Source organism: Orycteropus afer, unplaced genomic scaffold, assembly GCF_000298275.1.
Source record: "Orycteropus afer afer isolate SDZICR_OR568_19922 unplaced genomic scaffold, OryAfe1.0 scaffold00175, whole genome shotgun sequence".
In the NCBI taxonomy this organism is placed as follows: Eukaryota; Metazoa; Chordata; class Mammalia; order Tubulidentata; family Orycteropodidae; genus Orycteropus; species Orycteropus afer.
In genome coordinates this window covers 5391897-5416538 of record NW_006921762.1, presented here as the reverse complement: position 1 = coordinate 5416538, position 24642 = coordinate 5391897, and positions in this window count along the sequence as shown.

The window sequence follows — 24642 nt, the reverse complement described above, 5'->3', positions numbered from 1 at the left end:
CAATGAACCCCAAACAGGATAGACCTTAAAAGAAAATCACCAAGACATATTGCCAAAGGGATAAGGAGGCATCATCTTCTGACCTCCTCTAACCCCACAAGAGAAAGACAGAATCACCATCAGTAGCCCAAGGCCTATCCATATGAGACCAGACATGCCGCCTCCCTCCAGTCCTTTCACCAACCCTGACATCAACCACTCCTCCCACAGCACCCACTACTTTTCTTCTGAGTTTGATAATTTGCTGCAGTGGCCACACAGAACTCACAGACTATGGAATTTATTAGGGACGCACCAGGCTACAATTCAAGTTCAAGAAGACACTCAGCCTGCTGTCTCTCAGCCAACAGTCTCTCTTAGTCTCTCTCCCAGCAGTGCTTGTCCTTGTTGTCTCTCTCCCACCAGTGTGTGTCTCTCAGTGTCTCTCTCCCAGCAATGTGTGTCTCTCAGCAGCACATGTGTCTTGCATCTCTCTCTCAGCAATGTGTGTCTATCGCATCTCCCAGCTGGCAGTGAGAGATTTTTTCTGCATCTAGGAGGGTTCCTTTTTGAGTCTGGCAGAGTGGCCAAACTAACCAATCCCAACATCAGAATTCTATACACCTGAGAGAGAGGAAACTTCCCAGAAGATTGCTTCCTGCTGGTTCAACAGAAATACCACAGGTGGATAACTTCAGCAATCAGGAGCTACTCAGTTGCTCATGGCAAATTCCTCCATGGAGCTTACAAGGATTTATGGCTAGAAAAGCTGCACTATGTAATTTACTACACTGCACATATTATCATCAAACTCACCAAAACCAAAGACAAAGACAGAATCCTGAAAGCAGCATGGGAAACATGAAAAGTTACTTAACAAGGACAACCATAAGAATAAGTTCTGATTTCTCAGCAGAAACCATGCAAGCATAAAGGCAATGGGATGGTATATATGAAACCCTGAAAGAGAAAAATTTCCAACCAAGAATTATATACCTGGCAAAACTGTTGCTCAAATATGTTGGTGAAATTAAGAGATTTCCAGAGAAGCAGAAATTAAAGGAATTTGTTAAAAACAGACCAACCTTACAAGAGATACTAAAGGGAGTCCTTTGAACAGAGAACCAATAATAGCAAACAACAACTGGCCATTGATACAAAAGATGACATAATACAGAAACCAACACATCTATGGAGTATCCAAAGTAAAATAAGGTTGGTTATAAGATTGTGAACAGGAAACCAGAGATATCAATTGGCAAATGAGGACAACTACAAATTAAAAAGAAGGAAAATACTGTGTAGTTACAGAACTTCTAAATGGTGAAGAAGTCAAGAGAGTTGCAAGATAGAATGGACTGTTCTAATCTTGGGGAGAAAATTATAAATCACAGAGTAACCTCAAAGGAAAATGATAAACTTTCATATCACAATAAAAAAGAGGACAAGTGCAAATATTTAGCAAATACTAAAACAACAGCAACAAAGGAAATGATAACATGATTCATAAACATAATGAGCTCAGCACAGAAAATTATATGGAACAAAGAAACCAGGAACACTATGAAAAACACATAACAAAATGACAGCAACCAATTCATATTTGTCGATAATTACACTGAATGTTAATGGATTAAATGCACCACTCAAGAGACAGAGAGTTGCAGACTGGATAAGAAAACAAACCCCATCAATATTCTGTCTACAAGTGACACACCTTAGAGACAAAGACAAAAATAGACTAACAATCAAATGTTGGAGAAAAATATATCAAGCAAATGGCAACAGTAAAAGAGCAGGAGTGAAAATATTAATTTCTAATCAAATTGACTTTCAGACAAAAACCGTCATAAAAGAAGGACATTATGTAATGATTAAAGGATCAATTGAGCAAGAAAATATAACCATAATAAATATCTATGGACCCAATGAAAGAGCCCCAAAATACAAAAATCAGACTTTAAAAGAGTTAAAAAGGCAAATAGATGACTCCACTGTCATAGTGGGAGATTTTAATACACCACTTTCAATGAAAGATAGAACTGGAAAGAAACTCAACAATGATTCAGAAGAGCTAAACAATACAATCCACCACCTTGACCTTATAGACATCTACAGAGTGCTTCACCCAACCACAGCACAATACACATTCTTTTCCACTGCACATGGAACATTCTTCATAATAGACCGTATGTTATGCCACAAAGCAAGCCTTCATAAATTTAAAAACATTGAAATACTGCAAAGCATCTTCTTAGATCACAATACTATCAAATTAGAAGTCAACAAGAAGAAGATCAATGGAAAAATAGCAAACACATGGAAACTGAAAAACAGCCTCCTTAAGAAAGACTGGGTAAGAGAAGAAATAAAAAATTCCTTGACTCAAACGAGAATGAAAACACAACATACCAAAATCTTTGGGACCTAACAAAAGCAGTGATCAGAGGCCAATCTATAGCAATAAAAGCACACATCAAAAAAGAAGAAAGAGGCAAAATCAACACTAAATCAACATCTCCAACAATTAGAAAAAGCACAGCAAGAAAAGCCTACAGTCACCAGAAGAAAGGAAGGGCAGGGGAGGAAACACTGTTATGTTAGATAGGTAGAGAGAAGTATTGATTTGAGTGAAGAGATGGGCAATGTACCAAATGTGAGTGATCAACACGGTGGCACTGAGGAAGAGGAAGACAGAGAGAGGTGCATGGGAGGTACAGACAACAAAGATGAACACTTTAGCACATACACTGCATTGTCAGTGAAGGCAAACATGGATATACAGGTGGATAGATGGGTGGACAGGCTGACCTAGTACATATGTCTATGCAGGGATGAGTGTCCCCATGACAATGTATAGGGTTGGCAGACAATGTTTCTACACGTGTATTGCTATGTCCTGTAAGAATTCCCAGGTATATAGTAGAGCTGACAAGGGGCAAGATTGTAGTCACTTCATGGCCACAGCCAGCTACCCACAGGGAGCAAATAGTTGGACCTGTTGGCCCAGGACCATAGTCATAGGGGATATCAAGCTCAACTGGCTTAAGATACTACACAAAAACATTGTTCCACATCCTACTTTGGCGAGTAGCAACTGGGATCTTAAAAGCTTGCAAGCAGCCATCTAAATGTAACGATGGGTGTCTCCCCATCCAGAGCAAAGAAGAATGAAGAAAACCAAAGATTCATGGAAATAATTAGTCCAAGTGACTGTTACACCATGTGATCCTCAGCCTACATGACTATGAGAACTAGATGGTGCCCAGGTACCAGTGTCAACCACTTGGAGGGGGATCTCTGTAGGAGGTCCTGGATAGAGTAGGAGAACAATATGGAACAAAACTCAAAATAAAAATAAATAAATAAATAAAAAAGGGACCAGGTTTGCATGTCTAATGGAGCATGAGGGAACCACTGAGACTATGGCCCCTAGCCACCCTTCAGGTCTGCAATTGAACCCACTCCTGTGTCTTCCAGCCAAAGAGAAGACAGGCATATGAGGTAAACATTTATACTAGGTAGATACACTCCTTGGAGAGAATAATCATGGGAGAATAGAAGGGCTGTGTATGCACAGGGAGACAGCTCAAGGGGCAGGAGTGCATGGAGGCAAGGACACAGGGAAGAGATATCTATGGGGAGGAAGTGAGAAGGGAGCTGGTGCATTGTGGTAAATTGTAGTCAATGTTATGAGACAAAGTGTATATGAACTGCTGTATGGAAAGTGAATTTGCTCTGTAAACTTTTACCCAAATCACAATTTAAAAAAAAAATCACTGAACATTGAAAATAAAATAGAAGTAAATTGCCCAGTCTTCCTTCCAAGGAGTGGCTGGTGGGTTTGTACAGCCAGCTTTCTGGTTAGCAGTCAAATGTATTAGGTGCTGCACCACCAGAGCTTGCAGGAATATAATTTCTGGCATTCGGCCAGTGGGACTTGTCCTGTTAAGTCCTTATTTTATAATCACAACATGCTGAGACCTAGTACTCGAATGCATTTACTTTATACTCTCAATACATACTTGGTACATAGCATATTACATTTAGTATCTGTTTTCTGAATATTACTTTTTAAAACTTTGTTATCAGAAACATTTCAAAAGTATGTTTTCTGAAAGTGCTTAGAAAAACTGTAATATTCTTGAACAGATTATAGGGGCCAAATTTCCTGGTGGGAAAACTGTGAAAACCTGGATTCAGTTCAGGGACCTGAGAACATGATGTGAGTCAAGAGAAAATGTCTAATTTAGGAAAAAGTATGCCAAGGATACAAGTAGCATGTAATCATGAGATAAGAATATGAGTCCTTCTTTCAAAGAGGCGTTTTGTTCAATGAAGTAAAATAATTATTTTGTGAACACTACAAATTGGGTAGGGCCCTTCTATAGCCCTTAATCTTAAGGGGTCAGGAAGTGTACACAGTCAAATTCTAAGAACCAGGCATCAATAAGGAGAAATGAAAAGTATTTATATCAGTAGTAAAGACAAAACTGCTCTCCCCAGCAGTAGACAATCACAATTCTTACTTATTGGGGTTAATGGAACTATACAAGAGAAGTACAAAAATGACTCAAAATTCCCACATGAAAAAGAATATTGATTTGAGGGAGCATGAAATGCTAATATATATCAGATCAAAGCAGTTCTACTTTAAAACAACTGCTAGTACAGCAGAGAACGGAAGTTGTGGCTCTCCCCACCCCCTCCCAAGAAGCTCTGATCTCCCCCAAAACCCCAGAATATAGTTTACATGTACCCATGAGCTCTACCCAGGCTTCATTAACTCTTGTCTTCGAGACACTACATGTCTCAGAGCAAATGAGCTTATCAAGTAGCCCAGAAACAACTGCAATATGTACCCTATGGTCACTTTGTCTATTCCAGGCTCTCTCTCTGGTTTGTGTTCACCTAATTATGGATAGATCAAATAAGCCAAACTGGACAATTCAGAATGTTTATTTTCTTTAATATGTGGTATAGTACACGGAGCCTTAGTGGTGCTGTGGTTAAGGCATTGGGCTACTAACCAAAAGATTGGTGCTTCAAACCCAGCAGCTGCTCCATAGAAGATGAGGTAGTCTACTTCCACAAAGATTTACAGCCTTGGAAAATTTATGGGGTTACTGTGAGCTGGAATCAACTCCATGGGAGTGGGTATGGTATACTGTGGTATAGCTTGGTTTAGAATCTTCTCTGCTGGCTACTTGTGAAAATTCAGTAAGCCTCTTTGAGTGTTGTCTCTCAGCAAAATGACAATCTGAGCCTAGGATGAACTAGATTATCATCAGTCAATCCTCTGGTTACTCTGTAAATGGATTCAGAGATGTTATTTCTGACAAAAAAAAAAAAAAAATACTGAGTCATCTTTGAAAAGTGACCATAGATGTGCATTTCTTTCTGCCACATTTTTGGAAGAGGAGTAACATATAAATGAAAATCTATTAAATGAAATTTAAGGAAATGATAGATTGTCCTCAAGATTTCCACTGAGGAACATTACTTAGTGCATTTTATAGTTCTTTTAAGAGGAATTGCAAATGTACAAACTTTCACTGATAATTAATTAGGTGAACTGGTATTCCCCAAATTCATAATCTACTGACTTTCACCATATGGTTTACAGATTTCAGGGCTCTTTCTCTGTGGAATCTAGTTAACTGCTAACTCTTAGCAACTGATCTATTTTCCTGAGTTCAAAACAGGTCTAAGAGAAGATATTTTATTGCCTAACTCAATTCAAAGATTGTATTTCCTAAGTAGCTCAATTCAGTCCTTTTAAATTTTTATAATACAATTATACTTTCTCATAATTTAAGGTTCCCTCGGGGTACCCAGCTCCCAGCAGATCAGTCCAGGTGGTGCTGGGCTGTGTCAGCCTGACCCATTTCCCTTTAAGATGTGGCCCAAGAAGAGAAGATCAGGCCTACATGGCCCACCTGCCTCACTCTGGGCCTACTCCCATCTCCCATGAGCACTGCTTGGGCAAGTCCCTACAGGCAAATGTGCGTACTCCACTTGTGCATGCCCATGCCCCTTTCAAGGGGGGAAACAAAAGACCATAAGCTTACCATAACTTTCAGACAAAGATAGTCAAAATACACATTTAGAAAAAAAAAAAAATGGAGGACTTCCAGTAAGATGGAGGAATAGACAGACAAGCAACACAGACCCTCTTCAACAAAGAAAAGAAAAACCAATTGACAGAGATACAGAAGATAATCCTGGAGCCCTGAGCTTTGAAAGGAAATATACAGAAGTGGATTCAGCACCAACTAGTGGAAAAACCCGAATGAAAACAGTGAGTAGAGAGATGGTCGGCGCTGTGGACTGTCAGCTACTCTGACGGGACCAACAGCCTGAATATTTCCAAGTAATGTTGGGACTTGAGAACTGACCTAAAGATTGGCCCTGGTCACCGAGGACTGCAAGGACGACTGCACAGGTGGCCTATGACTAGGAAGGGAAACAGCAAGGAGGGAGACAACCTGAGCTGTTGATTTTCTGCTGTCTGGAGGGCATAGCCATTTTGATTGTTTACATGGCCAGCCATTTTGGATATTTAAAGTGACTGAGAGTGCAGCCATTTTGAATCTTTATAAGTGGTAACCATTTTGGATTTTAAAGTGATAGCATTCTCATTCAGATTCCAGGGACCTAAGAATAGGCTCTATTTGCCAAGGTTGGCAGGGACATACAAGAGGCTGACAACAGGAAAGGAGACAGGTAGTGACTGTGTAAGTGCTGCCAACTAGTGAATAGAGAGCACAGCACAGTATCCTACTTGCATAGACAATATACAAACAAAACAAAGAAAACAAAAATCGTTGGCAAATCACTCCAACATACAATCACCAATTAAATGTAAACACAAAAATGTCGCATGCCTCAGAGATAACAGAGCATCACAGCCCACACAAAGAAGCAAGATAAAGTAGGAGAAACAAGGGGCCAGGATACAGATTCAAAACACATCTCTGAGGAAGATGCAGCTTTGGAACTCCCTGATAAGGAATTCAAAAGAATTATATTTAGGTATCTTCAAAGGATTGAGAGACAGACCAAGGAAAACACAGACAAAACCCTAGACTAATTTCAGAAGGAAATACAAGAAGAAAATGACAAAATAAATGAAAATTTAGAAATGATTCTAAATCTACAGATAGAAATCCAGAAGATTAATACTAAATTGTCAGAAATAGATAACACATTGAAAGGGCAAAAGAGTAGAATTGATGGAATGGAAGACAGAATTAATGAGATGGAAGAAAAATACCTGAATAGTTCTTTGGAAAGGGATCAGTCAGAAAAAAGACCAAAACAAAATGAAGAAAGCCTAAGGTTCATGTGGGATACCATCAAAAGGAATAACCTATGTGTCAATGAATTCCAGAACAGGAAGAGAAAAAGAAAACCACTGAGAAAATTTCCAAGATTTGTTGGAAGAGGACTTCCCTGATATGATGAAAGATGAGAATATATCCATTCAGGAAGTCCAATGAACACCAAACAGGATATACCCCAAAAGAAAATCACCAAGACATATCATCATTAAACTCACCAAATCCAAAGACAAAGAAAGAATCATGAGAGCAGCATGGGAAAAATGAAAGTTACCTACAAGGGGCAAACAATAAGACTAAGCTTGGATTTCTTGACAGAAACCATGCAGGCGAGAAGACAATGGGATGGTATATATAAAAGCCTGAAAGAGAAAAATTTCCAACCAAGAATTATATACCAGCAAAATTGTCCCTCAAATATGATGGTGAAATTAGGACATTTCCAGATAAGCAGAAATTAAGGGAATTTGTTAAAACCAGACCAACCTTACAAGAGATGCTAAAGGGAGCCCTGGGACAGAGAAGCAACAACAGCCAACAACAACTGTCCATTAACACACATGATGATATAACCCAGAAACCAACTCAGGTATGGAAGTATCCAAAGTAAATAAGCCTATAAGATTGCAAACAGGGAATCAGAGACATCAACTGACAAATGAAGACAACTACAAACCAAAAAGAGGGATAAAACTGTCGTTATAGAACTTCTAGATGGTAGGGATGTCAAGACAACTACAAGATAGAATGGACTGTTCTAAACTTGGGAAGAAAACTATAAATCACAGGGTAACCTCAAAGAAAAATGATAAACCTTTATATCAAAATAATAATAATAAAAAGGCCCAGCACAAATATTTAGCAAATACTAAAACAATAGCAACCAAGGAAGTGATAACACGATTCATAAACAAAACGAGCCTCACCATAGAAAATTAAATGGAACGAAGAAATCGACACCACAAGAAAGCACATAACAAAAATGACAGCAACAAATTCATATTTGCTGATCACATTACATATTTGGCAAAGGACTTATCTCTAAGTTTTGTAGAAAACTCTAACGCTTCAACACCAAAGGAATTAACAATCCAATTGCAAAATGAGCAAAAGACATGAATAGACACTTCACCAAGGATATTTAGGTGGCCAGCTAATATATGAAGAGATGCTCACAGTCATTGGCCATCAGAGAGCTGCAAATCAAAATAACAATGAGATACCATCTCACCCTAGCACTGATGACAAGGTTCAACAAGACAGAAAATAACAAATGCTGGTGAGGATGTGGAGAGATTGGGACTCTCATACACTGCTGGTAGGACTGTGAAGTGATACCACCACTGTAGAAAGCAATATGGCAATTCCTTAGAAAGCTGCAATTGGAGATACCATTTGACACAGCAATCCTATTACTAGGTATATATCCTAGAGAGTGAGAGCCAGGACTAGAACAGATATATGCACACTCATGTTCATCACAGCACTATTTACATAGCAAAAAGATGGAAACAACCTATGTGCTCATCAGCAGAAGAGTGGATGATCAAACTATGCTACATACACATAATGGAATGCTATGCAGCACTAAATAATAATGTAGAGTCTACAAAACACTGCATAATATGGATGAACTTGGAGTACATTATGCTGAGTGAAATAAGTCATTCACAGAAGGACAAATATAGTATTAGTTCATTGTTGTGGATGGTCAAGGAAAGGTTTATATATGGAAGGAAACTTTCTTTGTTGGTACGTAAGTTATATTTCAATAAAATGCATTGAAAGAAAAAAGAAAAGAAAAAAAATATTCCAACCATCTTCATTTCTTCAATCATGACTCTCTATTAGAATTTACTCATAATATTAGAATGGCAGCAATTTGCTTATATGTCTGCATCTACTCTTTCTCATTACAACTGTGAGGTTCCTGAGACATGAAGTTCTAGAATAATGCCAAACGATATGCATAGTTCAGCTAAAATTTATAACCAATACAATCCTAATGTCTGAACCATCGGCACTGGGGTCACTTTGCAGTTATGGAGCTTCTCCAAGAACAAATGAAGATGTTTCAGGCAGAATTGTGTGCAGTTGTATGTGATATGGATAAAACATAGTCTCTAATCTCAGGAACCTCATAGTCTAGTGAGGAGGGCTAGATATAGACATACAGACAGATAGCCATTAATAGAATACATAATCGAGTTTAAATGCTCTAGTAGTGGTAAGACTAAATGCTTATATGAGCAAAGATGACATAAGCCTGCCTGGGGAAGAATGATTTCAGAGAGAAACTGGCTTCTGGGTTGCATCTTAAAGAATGAACAGGAGTTGATCAGGTAATATAAGCAGTGGTGATGGACAATATTGGGGAAAGGTAGGAGTTAGGAGTGGACATCAGGGAGGATATTCATCCAGAAAGAGGCATAAAGTGCAATGAACTTCATAGTGACAGCTGGTCAGCTGGTCATTCGCCAGATGAAATACCATTTTCTTTCCAGGATGGAGGTCACTGGATTTTTATATCCTCTCTTGGCTTTCTCTCATCACATGAAGGTGCCATTACTGAAACACCATTAGCAACTTTTTTGCTCATGGGGATTAGTATGTGTGGGCACCCCAATCTATGTCTACCTCTCTGTGGCCAGGCCAGCTGGGGTTCAGAAAGCAGGCTTTGACTATGGTAGAAATCCTTATAGGATTAATTCTGGGCTAATGAACTGAATTAACTTCTGTTTCTTTTATCAATGGGTACTCTAGGAATTTTTAATCCCTTGTAGGCAAGGAGGTGAAGAGAAGTGAGTCACCTCTTCAATTTTTTTACTTTGCCGTTTTTAATAGAGAACATTCCAAAAGTAAATCTGAGAAGAACTCAGTTGTTAAGTAATCATGGACATAGTGGACACTAAAGACACAAATGACCCCAGGAAAACCAAATTCAAAAATCTGGGTCAAGAACAATATTAATTCTGACATTTATCTGAGGAAAATTATTTCCCTTCTATAAGAACACTTCCCTACGGGGGGGGGGGGGCACAAATCCAAAATAGCTCATCTAGGGTAATTGACCTTGAGTAACTTGAGACTGAATGTGAGAGTTAAGGTTATGTGTCAACTTGGCTGTGCCTGTTTTTGAGTGGCTGGGCAGCTGAATGTAGTATTTCCCATGATGAGACTGATAATCAGTTCCATGGTGGAATCTATGGTGACCAGCTGAGTAGCTGCCTTAGAGACACGGTCTGCTCCCAGTGTGTAAGGAGAAACTTTAAGAATGGCTTATAACTTTTGGCACACTTGAATCCTGCATGTAGCTGAGTTATTTATTCAGCAGCCTGCCATGCTCTGCTGATCTTGGGATTCTTAATGAACTTGAATCAATGGCCTGCCATGTGGTCTGGTAATATTGAGACTGTGCCTTTTTATTTATTGACCTTGAGTTTGTCAGCTTCAGCAACCAGAAGCTGCCTGAGTGAAGAGACACCTCTAGCTTCAGTGGGTGGGAGCAAGAGGCAGAGCTGAAGCCCAAGGTCAAGGGGCTTTCACCTAGCCTCTAGACCTTGGTATTTTGAACGTGGACTTCTGGCCTCCAAAACTGTAAGAGAATGAACTCCTATTTATTAAAGCCTCCATTTGTAGTATCTTTCTATTAGAGCAGTACGAAGTAACCACAATACTGAGCAAACATATAGTCTGTATTTCTTATAATTCAGGTTTCTCTGACAATGGTACTAGGTGTGTGTCACAGAGTAGGAAATGGTGTGGTGCAGGGTTTAAATCTCCTACTGGAGAGTTTGATGGACCATTAGCAACCTCTAGCCCAGGCCCATCCATGGAGCATCACTGGCCTAGGACAAGAGTTCTTACTCTGGACTTGGCAGGAGGATTTATCATCACTGAAATTTCAAGCAAAATTTGGGATTTATTGTTTTCCTAGAAGTTTTTGACTTACCAATTTCACAAAGGAATCTGTCACAATAGGTTTGAAAACTTTGTTCAAAATAATGCGTGTTAAGTCTTTACTTCCTTTGCTGGAGGTGGAGGGAATTGAAGAAAAAACTCTCAATTGTTGTTAAGTGTTGTTGAGTCGTTTCCGACTCATAGTGACCCCATGCACAGCAGAACGAAATACTGACCGATCCCGCGCCAGCCCCACAATCCCTGCTATACTTGAGCCCATCATTGCAGCCACCAAGTCAATCCATCTCTTTGAAGGCCTCCCCCTCTTTCGTTGACCCTCTACCCTACCAAGCATGACATCCTTCTCCAGGGCATGGTCCCTTCTGACAACATGACCAAAATAGGTGAGATGAAGTCTGGCCATTCTTGCTTCCAAGGAGCATTCTGGCTGCACTTCCTCCAGGACAGATCTGTTAGTTCTTTTAGCAGTCCATGGTACTTTCAGCATTCTTCACCAGCACCACAACTCAAAAGCATCAACTCTTCTTCGGTCTTCCTTATTCATTGTCCAGCTCTCACATGCATACAAGGTGATTGGAAATATCATGGCTTGTGTCAGGCACACCTTAGTCCTCAAGGAGACATCCTTGCTCCTCAGCACTTGATACAGTTCCTTCTCAGTTGACTTTCCCAATGCTACATGTCGTCTAATGTCCTGACTGCTGCTTCCATCGGCATCGATTGTAGAACCAAGCAACGTGAATTCTTTGACAACCTCAATCTTCTTTCCATTTATTGTGATGCTGCTCACTGGTCCAGGGGTGAGGATTTTTGTTTTCTTTATATTGAGATGTAATCCATACTGCAGACTGTATTCTTCAACCTTCATCAGTAGGTGCCTTAAGTCATCCTCACTTTCAGCAAGCAAAGTTGTATCATCTGCATATCTCAGGTTGTTAATGATTCTTCCTCCAATCCTGATACCACGTTTTTCTTCATATAGTCCAGCTTCTCGGATTATTTGCTCAGCATATAGATTGAATAAGTGTGGAGAAAGAATACAACCCTGACGTACTCCCTTCTTGATTTTAAACCATGTAGGGTCCCCTTGTTCTGTTCAAACGACAGCCTCCTGGTCAAGGTACAGGTTCCTCATGAGTACAATCAAGTGTTCGGGAATTCCCATTCTTCTCAATGTTATCCATAATTTGTCATGATCCACACAATCAAATGCCTTTGCATAGTCAATAAAACACAAGTAGACATCTTTCTGGTATTCTTTGCCTTGAGCCAAGATCCATCTGACAGCAGCTATGATATCCCTTGTTCCACGTCCTCTTCAGAATCCGGCTTGAACCTCTGGAAGTTCTCTGTCAATATACTGCTGCAAACGTTTCTGAACTATCTTCAGTAAGATCTTACTTGCGTGTGATATTAATAATATTGTTCTATAATTTCCACATTCTGTGGGATCACCTTTCTTTGGAATGCGCACAAATATGGATCTCTTCCAGTCAGTTGGCCAGCTAGCTGTCTTCCAAATCTCTTGGCATAACTGAGTGAGTGCCTCCAATGGGGCATTTGTTTGTTGAAATATCTCAATCGGTATGCCATCAATTCCTGGAGCCTTGTTCTTCGCCAATTCTTTCATTGCAGCTTTGACTTCTTCCTTCATTACCATTGGTTCTAGATCATATGCCACTTCCTGAAATGGATGAAGATCGATCAGTTCTTTTTGGTACAGTTGACTCTGTGTATTCCTGCCATCTTCTCTTGATGTTTCCTGCATCATTCAATATTTTGCCCATAGAATCTCTCAATATTGCAACTCGAGGCTTCAATTTTTTTCTTCAGTTCTTTCAGTTTGAGAAATGCCGAGCGTGTTCTTCCTTTTTGGTTTTCAGACTCCAGGTCTTTGCACATTTCATTATAGTAATTGGCTTTGTCTACTCGAGCTGCTCTTTGAAATCTTCTGTTCAGCCCTTTGACCTTTTCATTTCTTCCATTTGCTTTCACTATTCTCCGCTCAAGGGCAAGGTTCAGAGTCTCTTCTGTCATCCACTTTGGTCTTCTCTTCTTTTCTTGTCTTTTTAGTGATCTCTTGCTTTCTTCATGGATAATGTTCTTGATATCTTCCCATAATTCATCTGGCTTTCGGTTGTTGGTGTTCAATGCATCAAATCTATTCTTTAGATGATCTCTAAATTCAGGAGGGATATATTTAAGATCACATATTCTAAAGAGATCTGAAGGTCCAAAGAAAAATCACATAATCCTTTCATCTGGCTGTTGTCAAAATTCTGGAAATAAATCACAAGTTATCCTAATGAGGAAGAATTGAGGAGACAACATCTAAAGAGGCCATATTTCTCCACTAGCTCAGTTACAAACAGAACCTGTGCAAGAGCAGGGAACACATGTGCATGAACACAGACGAGTAACACAAACAGGTTTGACTATTATGAGAAAGTCTGAAAGACCGAGAACGTGAGACAAGGCAAAAACACAATGCAATTACAAGGACCACTTTTCTTTCTAAACCAAAAACCAAACCAAACTCACTGCTGTCGAGTCGGATCTGACTCATAGCGACCTCTCCCTTGGGTTTACAAGGTGGTATCACTACAGAAGTAGATTGCCCAATCTTCCTTCTGAGGAGTGGCTGGTGGGTTTGAACTGCCAGCCTTCTGGTTAACAAATAAATATGTAAGAGATAAAAGCACACTACCTGAGACAGGTGACATAAGTCCATGATGACAAGCAGGCACAATAGCCACTATCATTTCTGCCTAGGAAGGTAAGAAAAGGCATCATTAGAAGGACAGAATAATGACTCCTAAGCTGGTTCAAAGGAGCACTGGTGGTGCAGTGGTTAAGTGCTCTGCTACTAACTGAAAGGTCAAAAATTTGAACTTGTACCCATTGGCTCTGCAGTTGAAAAAACCTGGTAATCTGCTCTCGTAAAGATTACAAACTAGGAAATCCTATGGGACAGTTCATAGTGACCCCTAGATTCCCAAAGAGTCAGACACAACAAAGTGTCCCATAGTGTCACAAGGAGTAGCATATATCGACAAACTGGTTCCATGGACAAAACGCCCTGACAATTTTATCAGCAGGATAGGTGCTAATCTAGGTCACAATTTCAAGACCTTTGGGGCCTGAATGAAATCAACACAATCTTATCAATTCAGTTTCCAGTTGCTGTTCTGACACTAGCTGAATGTGCAGTACTTTTCCCTCTGACTCTAACCACCCAGAGATTAAAGATCACAGTCTTCCAGACTGCCGGGTCTGCCCAAGACTTCAGATGCTGGCTGCAAGCTTGGGAGCTCCCATGAAACACTCACTTCTGACCTGCTGGTAATGAATTTGGGGTTTTCCCACTACTCACTCAGGATGCCAGCTGTAAATTTAAGAAGCCCCCAGCACACCCTCACTTCTGAGCTGCTGGTTTCCACTATTCCCTTGGGTTCAATAGTTTTCTAGAATGACTAACAGAACTCACAAAAACAGTATTCTTACTATTATAGTTTGATTATAGCCAAAGCTAACAAATAAGGAGACGCATAGGGCAAGGTCTGGGAGGTTTCCCAGCTCAGAGCTTCCATGTCCAAAAAGGCACGCGCTGCCCTCCCACATGCACTGATGCCTTTCAACAACCCGGAAGCTGATGGAGCTTCTCTGTCCAGAGCCTTTGCTGTTGTTATGTGCCATTGAGTTGGACACGACTCATAGCGACCCCAACTTGGGTTTCCAAGGTGGTATTACTACAGAAGTAGATTGCCCAACTTTCCTTCCAAGGAGTGGCTGGTGGGTTCCAACTGCCAGCCTTCTAGTTAGCACCCACCAGCTACTTCTCAGAAGGAAGATGGGGCAATTTAGGGGTCTGACTCGATGGCACATAACAACAACAACAAGAAGTTAGCAGTTAAGTGCCTTAGGCACTACGCTACCAGAGCTCCTGTCCAGAGCCTTTACTGAGGTCTCTTTAAGTTGGCAATGAGGCACGATTGACTGACTCTTGCCCCATACTCTCCCAGGTCAGCTGATAACATGTGGTGGTCTTTCAGGCCCCCCAGCCCCAACCTGAGAGTCATTCATTAGCATATACCCTCAGGTGAGATCTAGAGACTTCATGCATAATAAAAACACTTCTGACTCTGGGGAAATTTACAGGTTTTAGCCATTATCTCTGAGGAACCAAAGAAAAAGGCCAAATTTGTTGGGTCAAATTTAAATATTTCCCTCACAGAGCCAGAACTTAAAATTATTTTTCAGTTTTAGATAAGTATTACACCTACTCCTCACTTATCGACTATCTTGTTATCTGACATTTCACATCTATGACAATAGTAAACAGTCTAATTTGTGCATTAATGAGGAGCCAGGTAAGGGAGGAGAAGGTGGGCTGTAGGTTTGTGAGAGGAAGCGAGGCCATGAAGCTGTGGTGGTTCCTATTACCTGGGTCAGGCACAGGAGCTCGGCCAGGCCCAGAGTGAGCAAGTATAGGGCTGGGGGACAGCATGCAGGAAGTGAAGGTGGCTTGGTTGGTCATGAGGAGGTGGTGGGAGCCCAGTCTGCAAGAGTTGAGTGTAGGGTGGGGGTGGTGCTTGGAAGTCTGTTCTTCCAAAGAGGCCTCTTTGCCACCTCCTCAGCCTCTGCCAGGCCCAGGTAGCTGGGCCTCACCTGCCCACAGACCCAAGAATTGCCTGTGGCCAAGGCCTGGTTCCAGGGCCAGTGGAGCAGACAGGTAGAGGGTGAGGTTTGTGGGCCCATGCTGAGGTCTGGAGTGTGGTTAGGTCAAATTAACATTCTGACAGCTATATGATGATTTCCTCTAAGTGAAGAAAGAATACAGGCTCCAAATAGTCTTATTTCAGTTCAGGTCTAATATTGTTACCAAGTCATTCGGTTAGGTCTTGCTGCCAAATGAGTTAAGGAAAACTCAATTTCCAGAGCTCTTTGGAAGAGGCAGTGTGGGGCCTGGGTTTTATATATAGGCAGATCTGTGTCATTCCACAAATAAAACACTTTACAGAAACCATGCACAAACTACACTCATTCCTCACTTATTGAAATGGTTAAATTCCAAAGATCATGTCATTATAAGAAAATTGGCATTAGGTGAAAACGGAGGATGACTACATCATTATAAAACTGCCTAGTTACATCATTTACATAACTGCTAAACCACTGAGAATCATGGTCCAGCCATCATTACTCTCATCTCACTCTTTGGCTTTTGTTACTGCCTTGGTATTATGCAAAATAGGCCGATAGTAGATTTTTCACTGTTGTTGTAAACGTGAAATTTTGGATAACGAGATAGTCGGTAAGTGAGGAGTAGGTCTATCTATTAAAAATCATGTTAGAAGATTTCCAAGTACATATGTCTAGTTTCAGTAATTTTCAGAATAAATTCAGTTGAACAGATAAATATTCAACACCATGTTCTAAGTTCAGTTTTTAAAATATTCCAGACATTTGCTTCTCTTAATTGTCTAGCACCTTTTCAAGTCTTCATTTCTTGAGAGTTGCTAATCGTCTCCAATTTTAAAGCTTTATGCTTTGGATATTCTGGAATGAAATAAGTCTGAGCATGGTGAGGCTTTCATCATAGAGATTCTCAGACTATGTTTCTATGGAGTGGTAATGTATCCTGAGCTGAGGACATCTGTTGTGGTAGTTGAATAATGATGGTATTTTGAATTTTCTGGGGAAAAAAAAGGGACAGAGGACTGTGTTTCATGGAAAGAAAGTTCAGAGATAAACTTAACACCAGCCAGAAAGGCACACTCAATTGCTAACATCTGATCTGATATCAAAGGACAAGACTCGTTTGAAATACAAACAGATCTAGATGTTGATTTTGATTCTGCTCCTTATAAACTGTCTGACCTTGGGCAAATTATTTACCATTTCTAAGCCTCAGTTTCCTTTTATTCTATCTATCTATCTATCTATCTATCTGGAGCTCTGGTAGCATAGTGGCTAAGGCACTTGACTGCTAACCAGAAGGCTGGTGGTTCAAATCCACCAGCCACTCCTTGGAAGGAAGATGGGGCAATCTACTTTCGTAGTGATACTGCCTCAGAAACCCAAGGAGGGGTCTCTATGAGTTGGGTCCAACTCAACGGCACATAACAACAACAACAATTTATCTCTCTGTCTGCTATCTATCTACAATCATCTAGTACATCTTCATCTAGTTTATCACTTATTGTTTCTATCTGTCCATCTTCTTGCCTATGGTAGACATTATTATCTATTTCCTTTTACTTCTAGGCATTTAGAATGATCACACACATAGTAATTAGTTACAAGATGCCCTCTAGCCAATAAAATAAGAGAAGTTTCTTGTGTCACTTCCAGCAGAACCATTTAAGAACTGGTGCTAATTTTCCATCTTTCCTTCTCCCTGCTACAGTGATTAGTAATGTAGATGGCAGAGACTCAGCTGGCCAGGGCCGCTGAATGAAGACACTTGGAGCACAGCACCCTGTCTACCTGCTATGGACTATGTGTGAACAGAAAATAAACTAGTGTTGTGTCAGTCAGATGAGATTTTTGAGATTGTTGCTTATCCTACCTTATGGTCTTACTTTGTTCCAAAAAAAGTATTTAGAGTAGAAAAATATAGCACAATAGGTTTAAAAATTGACAATAAATTAAGGATAATATATAATAACACTTAGCTTACAGAATCATTGGGATAAAGCAATTGATTGGTTATCAGTAGATTTAACAATATGAGAGTCCAGCTCTTTTTATGTTTTGAGTTCCTCTAAATGTATAATTTATAGTCCCTCCCCACCCCACACCTCTTTTATTTTTCACCACACCCAAAGAGACCTTGCTTGACCTACTTATTTAGAACTATAACCCATTTTTCTCTACCTCATATCTCTGTTGCTCTTCCTTATTTATTTTTTTCTTCATAACACTTATCACCATTTGCCATAGTTATTTGTTAGTGTCTGTTTCCATCCATACAATGTAAGCTCCATGGGGGCAGGGACCTTTTTATGTTTTATTCACTGCTATTTTCCCAGCATCTAGAACAATGCCTGACACATATAGTCAGTGTTCAATAAGTGTTTTTGGATGAATCATGAGTGAATGAATTGAGACTTGATAGCAGCTTCCAGAATCCTTAATAGAGAACTAAGGATGAAGTAAAGGGCCCATTTTGTAGTGTTTCATGGTGTGGGATACATCACATGTGTCCCCTTGAGTCATGCTCACCACACTGAAGACCCTTCTCCATGCACAGCCTCCTTGACACTGGTCTGTCCATCATATCTTCCCTATCTCTTCTCCCTTTGCTGCATCCTGGATTTGAGAGATGCTGGCCAAGGAAAGTTCATGGCACAATGATTAAGCACTCAGCTACTAACCAAATAGTTGGTGGTTTGAACCCACCAGTGGCTCCGTGGGAATAAACATCTGGTGATCAGCTCCCATAAAGATTACAGCCTGGAAAACCCTATGGGACAGTTCCACTCTGTCACATGGGGTTGCTGTCAGTTGAAATTGACTCAATGGCACCTAACAACAACTCACTAGATAAAAATCCTCAGCCAAATCAACAAAAAATAATAATGAGAATCTAAGTAAAATAATGATTTTATTTGATTTGATATTGAGCATGCAGGTTCTTCAAGCTAAATATATTCCATGCATGATCTAATTCCAATTTCATAAAACTCTGGGTAAGTCAGTACTATTATTATTCTTATTTTACAGATGATGACATTGTGCCTTTTAAAACCAAATCAAACCCATTGCCATTGAGTCATGTCTGACTCACAGAGACCCTATAGGACAGAATAGAACTGCCCCATAGAGTTTCCAAGGTTATAAATCTTTTGTGGAAGCAGACTGCCTCATCTATCACCTGTGGAGCATCTAGTAGGTTTTGACCACTGAATTTTTGATTAGCAGCTGAACGTTTTAATCTCTATGCCACCAGAGCTCCTTTATTGAGGCTTTTCTTGTTGTTATTGGGTGCCATCGAGTCATCTCCAATTCATAGTTTCATTCTAAATGAAACACTGCTCAGTCCTGTGCCACCCTCATGGTCATTGCTATACTTGAGCCCATTGTTGCAGCCACCATGTCAGTCCATCTCATTGAGGGCCTTCCCCTTTTTCACTGACCCTCCACTTTACCAAGCATGATATCCTTCTCCAGGAAATGGTTCCTCCTGATAACATGACCAACATAGGTGAGACGAAGTCTGGCCATCCTCGCTTCCAAGGAGCTTTCAGGCTTCACTTCTTCCAGGACAGATCTTTTAGTCCTTTTGGCAGTGCATGGTACTCTTAGAATTCTTCTCCAACACCACAACTCAAAAGCATCAACTCTTCTTAGGTCTTCCGTATTCGTTGTCCAGTACTCACATGCTAAGAGGCAATTGAAAATACTATGGCTTGGGTTAGGCACACCTTAAGGAGACATTTTTGCTCTTCATCACTGAAAGAGGTCTTTTGCAGAAGATTTGCCCAATGCAATACGTCTTTTGATGTATTGACTGCTGCTTCCATTGGTGTTGATTGTAGAACCAAGTAATATAAAGTCTTTGACAATCAATCTTTTCTCCATCTATCATGATGTTTGTTATTGGTCCAGTTGTGAGGATTTTTGTTTTCTTTATAATGAGGTGTAATCCATACTGTAGACTGTAGTCTCCAGACAGGCAAAAGTCCACGCTCAGCCCATCTCCCTCTTTGCTGCTTCCCCTTTTATTCACCAGCCACCAGTGCAGTCCTCTGCTCAGCCATGGCTAGCAGGGCTGATTTTTAGGTTAATTCTTAGGTCCTAACACCACTTGGCAATATCCAAGTTGTCCATACTGTCAGGATCACTGGCAATTGGCTGCTCTGTATATCTCTTTTTTTGGTGTTTTAATGCAGGTTCTTCTACTAGTTGGAGTTTAGTCCACATCTGTAACCTTCCTTCCAAAGCTCACAGCTCCAGGATTATCTTCTATATTTGTGTTAATTGGTTCCTCTTTCCTTTTTTGAAGAGGGTCTGTGTAGTTTGTCTGCCTATTCCATCATCTCACTGGAACTCTTCCTCCTTCCTTATTCTTTTAATATTTCCTGCATCATTCAATATTTTGCCCATAATATCTTTCAGTATTGCAACTCGAGGCTTAAATTTTTTCTTCAGTTCTTTCAGCTTGAGAAATGCTGAGTGTGTTCTTCCATTTTGGTTATCTAACTCCAGGTCTTTGCACATTTCATTATAGTAATCAACTTTTTTTTTTAAAAAAATTGTGCTTTAGGTACAAGTTTACAGAGCAGAGTTTATTTTACATTCAATATTTTGTGTACATTTGGTTTCACTCCCCAATTACCATCCCTAACCCTAACCCACTCTCCTCCCCTCCCTGCCCTGTAACCACTCCCCACCATGCCCCTCATAGTTATGCACTCTTGTGTATGCTGCATTTCCTCTGTGTGAATGTTGCCCCTCTGATGTCCTGTGGTCAATTGCTCCAAGGGATGCATCTTCATAGAGTATGTGGGTGCATCACCCTGGGTTGAGTGGTCTGCATGTACATCTGTTTACTATTGGGCTGATAGCCAGCCCCAGGGAGTGAGTTTTATTCCAGACCCAAAGTATTCCAGAGGCATATTATTGGGGATCCCACCAGACTCCATCCAACCAGTAATTCTGGTCATTTGTTGTGTTTTTGGATTTTGTTCCACGTTTTTCCTCCCACTCTATCCAGGATCTCCAGTTTTGATCCTTTCCCAAGTGGTTGGCATTGGTAGCCAGACCATCTACTTCTTCTGTCTTGAAGTCCATCATGTCCTAGGATTGGTTACTTCCAAATGTCCTTGGTTTTTCCTTTTCCTTTTTTTTTCACTCTTCTTCACTTCCGACAATAGGAGACCATTATTAGCTTTGTCTTCTTGAACTGCTCTTTGAAATCTTCTGTTCAGCTCTTTAATCTTGTAATTTCTTCCATTTGCTTTAGCTACTCTCTGCTCAAGATCAAGTTTCAGAGTCTCTTCTGACATTCATTTTGGTCTTTTCTTCCTTTCTTGTCTTTTTAATGACCTCTTGCTTTCTTCATTTATGATATTCTTGATGTCATCCTACAATTCCTCTGGTTTTTGGTCACTGGTGTTCAATGCATCTAATCTATCTTTAGATGGTTTCTAAATTCAGAAAGGATATTATCAATGTCGTATTTTGGCTCTTGTGGACTTGTTTTAATTGTCTTCAACTTCAACTTGAACTTGTATATGAGAAGTTGATGGTGTATTCCACAATCAGCTCCTGGCCTTGTTTTGGCCAAAGATATTGAACTTCTCCATTGCCTCTTGGCCACAGATGTAATCAATCTGATTCCTGTGTATGCTATCCAGTGAAGTCCATGTATATAGCTGTCATTTATGCTGTTGAAAAAAGGTATTTGCAATAATACATCATTGTTCTTGCAAAGTTCTACCAAGTGATCTCCAGTGTTATTTCTATCACCAAGGACATATTTTCTAAGTACTGGTGACTCTTCTTTGTTTCCAGTTTTTTGCATTCCAGTTACCAGCGATAATCAACACATACTGATTGCATGTTCAGTCAATTTCAGAATGCAGAAGTTGGTAAAAATCTTCAATTTCCTCATGTTTGGCCTTGGTGATTGGTGCATAAATTTGAATAATAGTAGTATTAACTGGGCTTCCTTGTAGATGTATGGATATTATCCTATCACTGACTGCATTGTACTTCAGGACAGATCTTGAAACAGTCTTTGTGATGATGAATGCCATACCATTCCTCTTCAACTTGTCAATCCTGGCATAGTAGATCATATGGTTGTCTGTTTAAAAATGGCCAAAACCAGTTCATTTCAGCTCACTAATACCTAGGATATTGATCTTTATGTGTTTCATTTCATTTTTGACAACTTCAAGTTTTCCTAGATTCATACTTCGTACATTCCATGTTCCGATTATTATTGGATGTTTGCAGCTGTTTCTATTCATTTTGAGTTGTGCGACATCAGCCAATGGAGGTCCCGAAAGCTTTACTCCATCCATATCATTAAGGTCATCTCTACTCTGAGGAGTCAGCTCTTCCCTCTTCCCATATTTTGAGTGCTCTCCAACCTGATAGGCTCATCTTCTGGCACTATATCAGACAATTTTTCAGGGCTATTCATCAACTTTTCCAGTAATATATCAGACAATGTTTCACTGCTATTCTTAAGGTTTTCACTGACCAATTCTTTGAGAAGTGGATGGCCTCTCCCTTCTTCTGAGTCTGTCTTAGTCTGGAAGCTCTGCTGAAACCTTATCACTAAGGGTAACCCTACTGGCATTTTGCAACACTGATGGCATAGCTTCCAGCCTCAGCAACATGCAAGCCACCACAGGATGACAAACTGACAGACAAGTTCATCTTCTCTAGTTGTTCCTAACCACGCTACTCACTTCTCTGCCTACCTGGGGCCCCAGCCTTAAATAAAGCCACCCGAGTAGGCCCCAAGCTGTGTGTCCATCTACCTCTCTGGGGCCTGGAGTTAAAATAAAGCCACTCCAGAAGGTTCCAAGCCATGTGCCTGCCTATCTCTCTATGGTGTCATAGAGAAAAATATGAGTGAGCCTTAGCTTGGAAGGTTGAGGCTTAGAGATGCTAAACAAATGGGCCTAAGACTACTCAGCTAGTAAGTGGTAATAGAAGTTGTTTGGTTATCTATTGTGTAACAAACTGCTACACAACTCAATAGCTTAAAACAATAATTATTACCTATCATTGTTCTGTGAGTTGAATGGTCTCAGCTTGATCTCTCTTAAAGTTTCTCTTATGTTTGCAGTTAGATGGTGGTTGGAACTAGAATCATTTTATGGCTCAGCTTGGCTGGGAGTCCAAGATGACTTTCACATGTCTAGCATCTAAGATAGGATGGCTAGAACAGTTGGGGACTGGCTGGCCATCTCCTTCCATCCCTGTCTGTCCGTCTTCCCTATGTCACTAGATTGGGCTTCCTCACAGCATGGATGTCTCAGGGCAGTTGAACTTCTTACATGGTGACTGGCTTCATATGACTTAGCCTTGGGAGTCACACAGTGTCACTTCCATGGCATGGTATTAGTTCCATACACCCGGCCCAAATTCAACATGTGGGAGAGCAGGAATACTGGGAGATATAGTTCATTACAATGTTATCCTGGGAGACTTACTATCATAGAAGGACTTTCAAACCCAGGCATTCTGAGCCTAGGCTAGAGGTTGAACTCATTTACCTACATGGAATAGGCAGGGGACATATAAGTAAGGAAGACCTGATGCAAGACAGTTGAGACTGGGGAGGACCATGGTGATCTGGAGAACACAGACCTCAGTAAGGGGCCCCTACTACTCAGCATCAGCTGGCTTTGTCCTGTAAGCCTGCTGGCCTCGTGTTATTGCATCTTCTGATTTTCAAAGGGAAGCCAGAAATCTAGTGGGTATTTATATAAAACATAATTGTATAAACATGATATAGGTCAAGCAAAGCACTTCTGTATTTGACCTTGGGTTGCCAGTTTATAAACCCTGTTCTAGATTTTCAAGGTAATGTCCACACTTGTTAGTAAAACATCCAGGTCTCCATGATCTGTGGGGCCACCTTCCCCAACTGTCCAGCTCCTTTGTCACTGCTTTTCAATATTATACTGTCAGCAAGGATGTTCTGATTCCCTTTATGTGCAAGACATGTTCCAGATGCTGGGGCTATAGCAGAGAACAAAGCAATGTTCCTGTCCTCAAGGAGTTGTATTCTAATGAGAGAGACAGGCAACAAACAAATAAAAAGATAAAATATTAGATGGTTCTAAATGTCATAGAGAAATATATAATGGATGAGCCTCAGCTTGGAAGGTTGAGGAACATGTCTTGTTCTCTTTTCCTGTTCTTTTATTGCCTTGAATGGCCCACCCTCCCTCCCAGCTTAGCTGCCTCTTACCTATGAGACTTAGCTTGAGCATCACAACCTTGAAATATTTTCTCTGAGCCCCCCACCCAACCTGCCTGAGTAAAATTGGAGATCCTCCTCCTTGCTCCTAAAGCACTTGTGCCTAATCTTACCATGGAGTTATAGTTCTGTTCTGCAGGCTTTTGTTTTCAGTATCCACTGCTTGACAGTGAGTAAATTGAGGGAATATGTATTTCCTTAAATTTTCTAAAAAATTTTTGTTGATGGAAGGAATATCCTCTTTGTGACTGTACTGAAGATTTTCCCTGAGGAAACTTGGTGAGAGAGAAATTCTCCTGCCTTCTGTTATCTTCTTTCCTTTTCCAATAATAAAAGTTATTTTCCCTGCTGTCACAGTAAAGAACTGTGCAAGTAGTTATTTGGAAGATTAAGTTAAAGGACATTGTTTATGGCCTTCAGTTCGGGAGTAGGTTTTTTTTCTTCTTT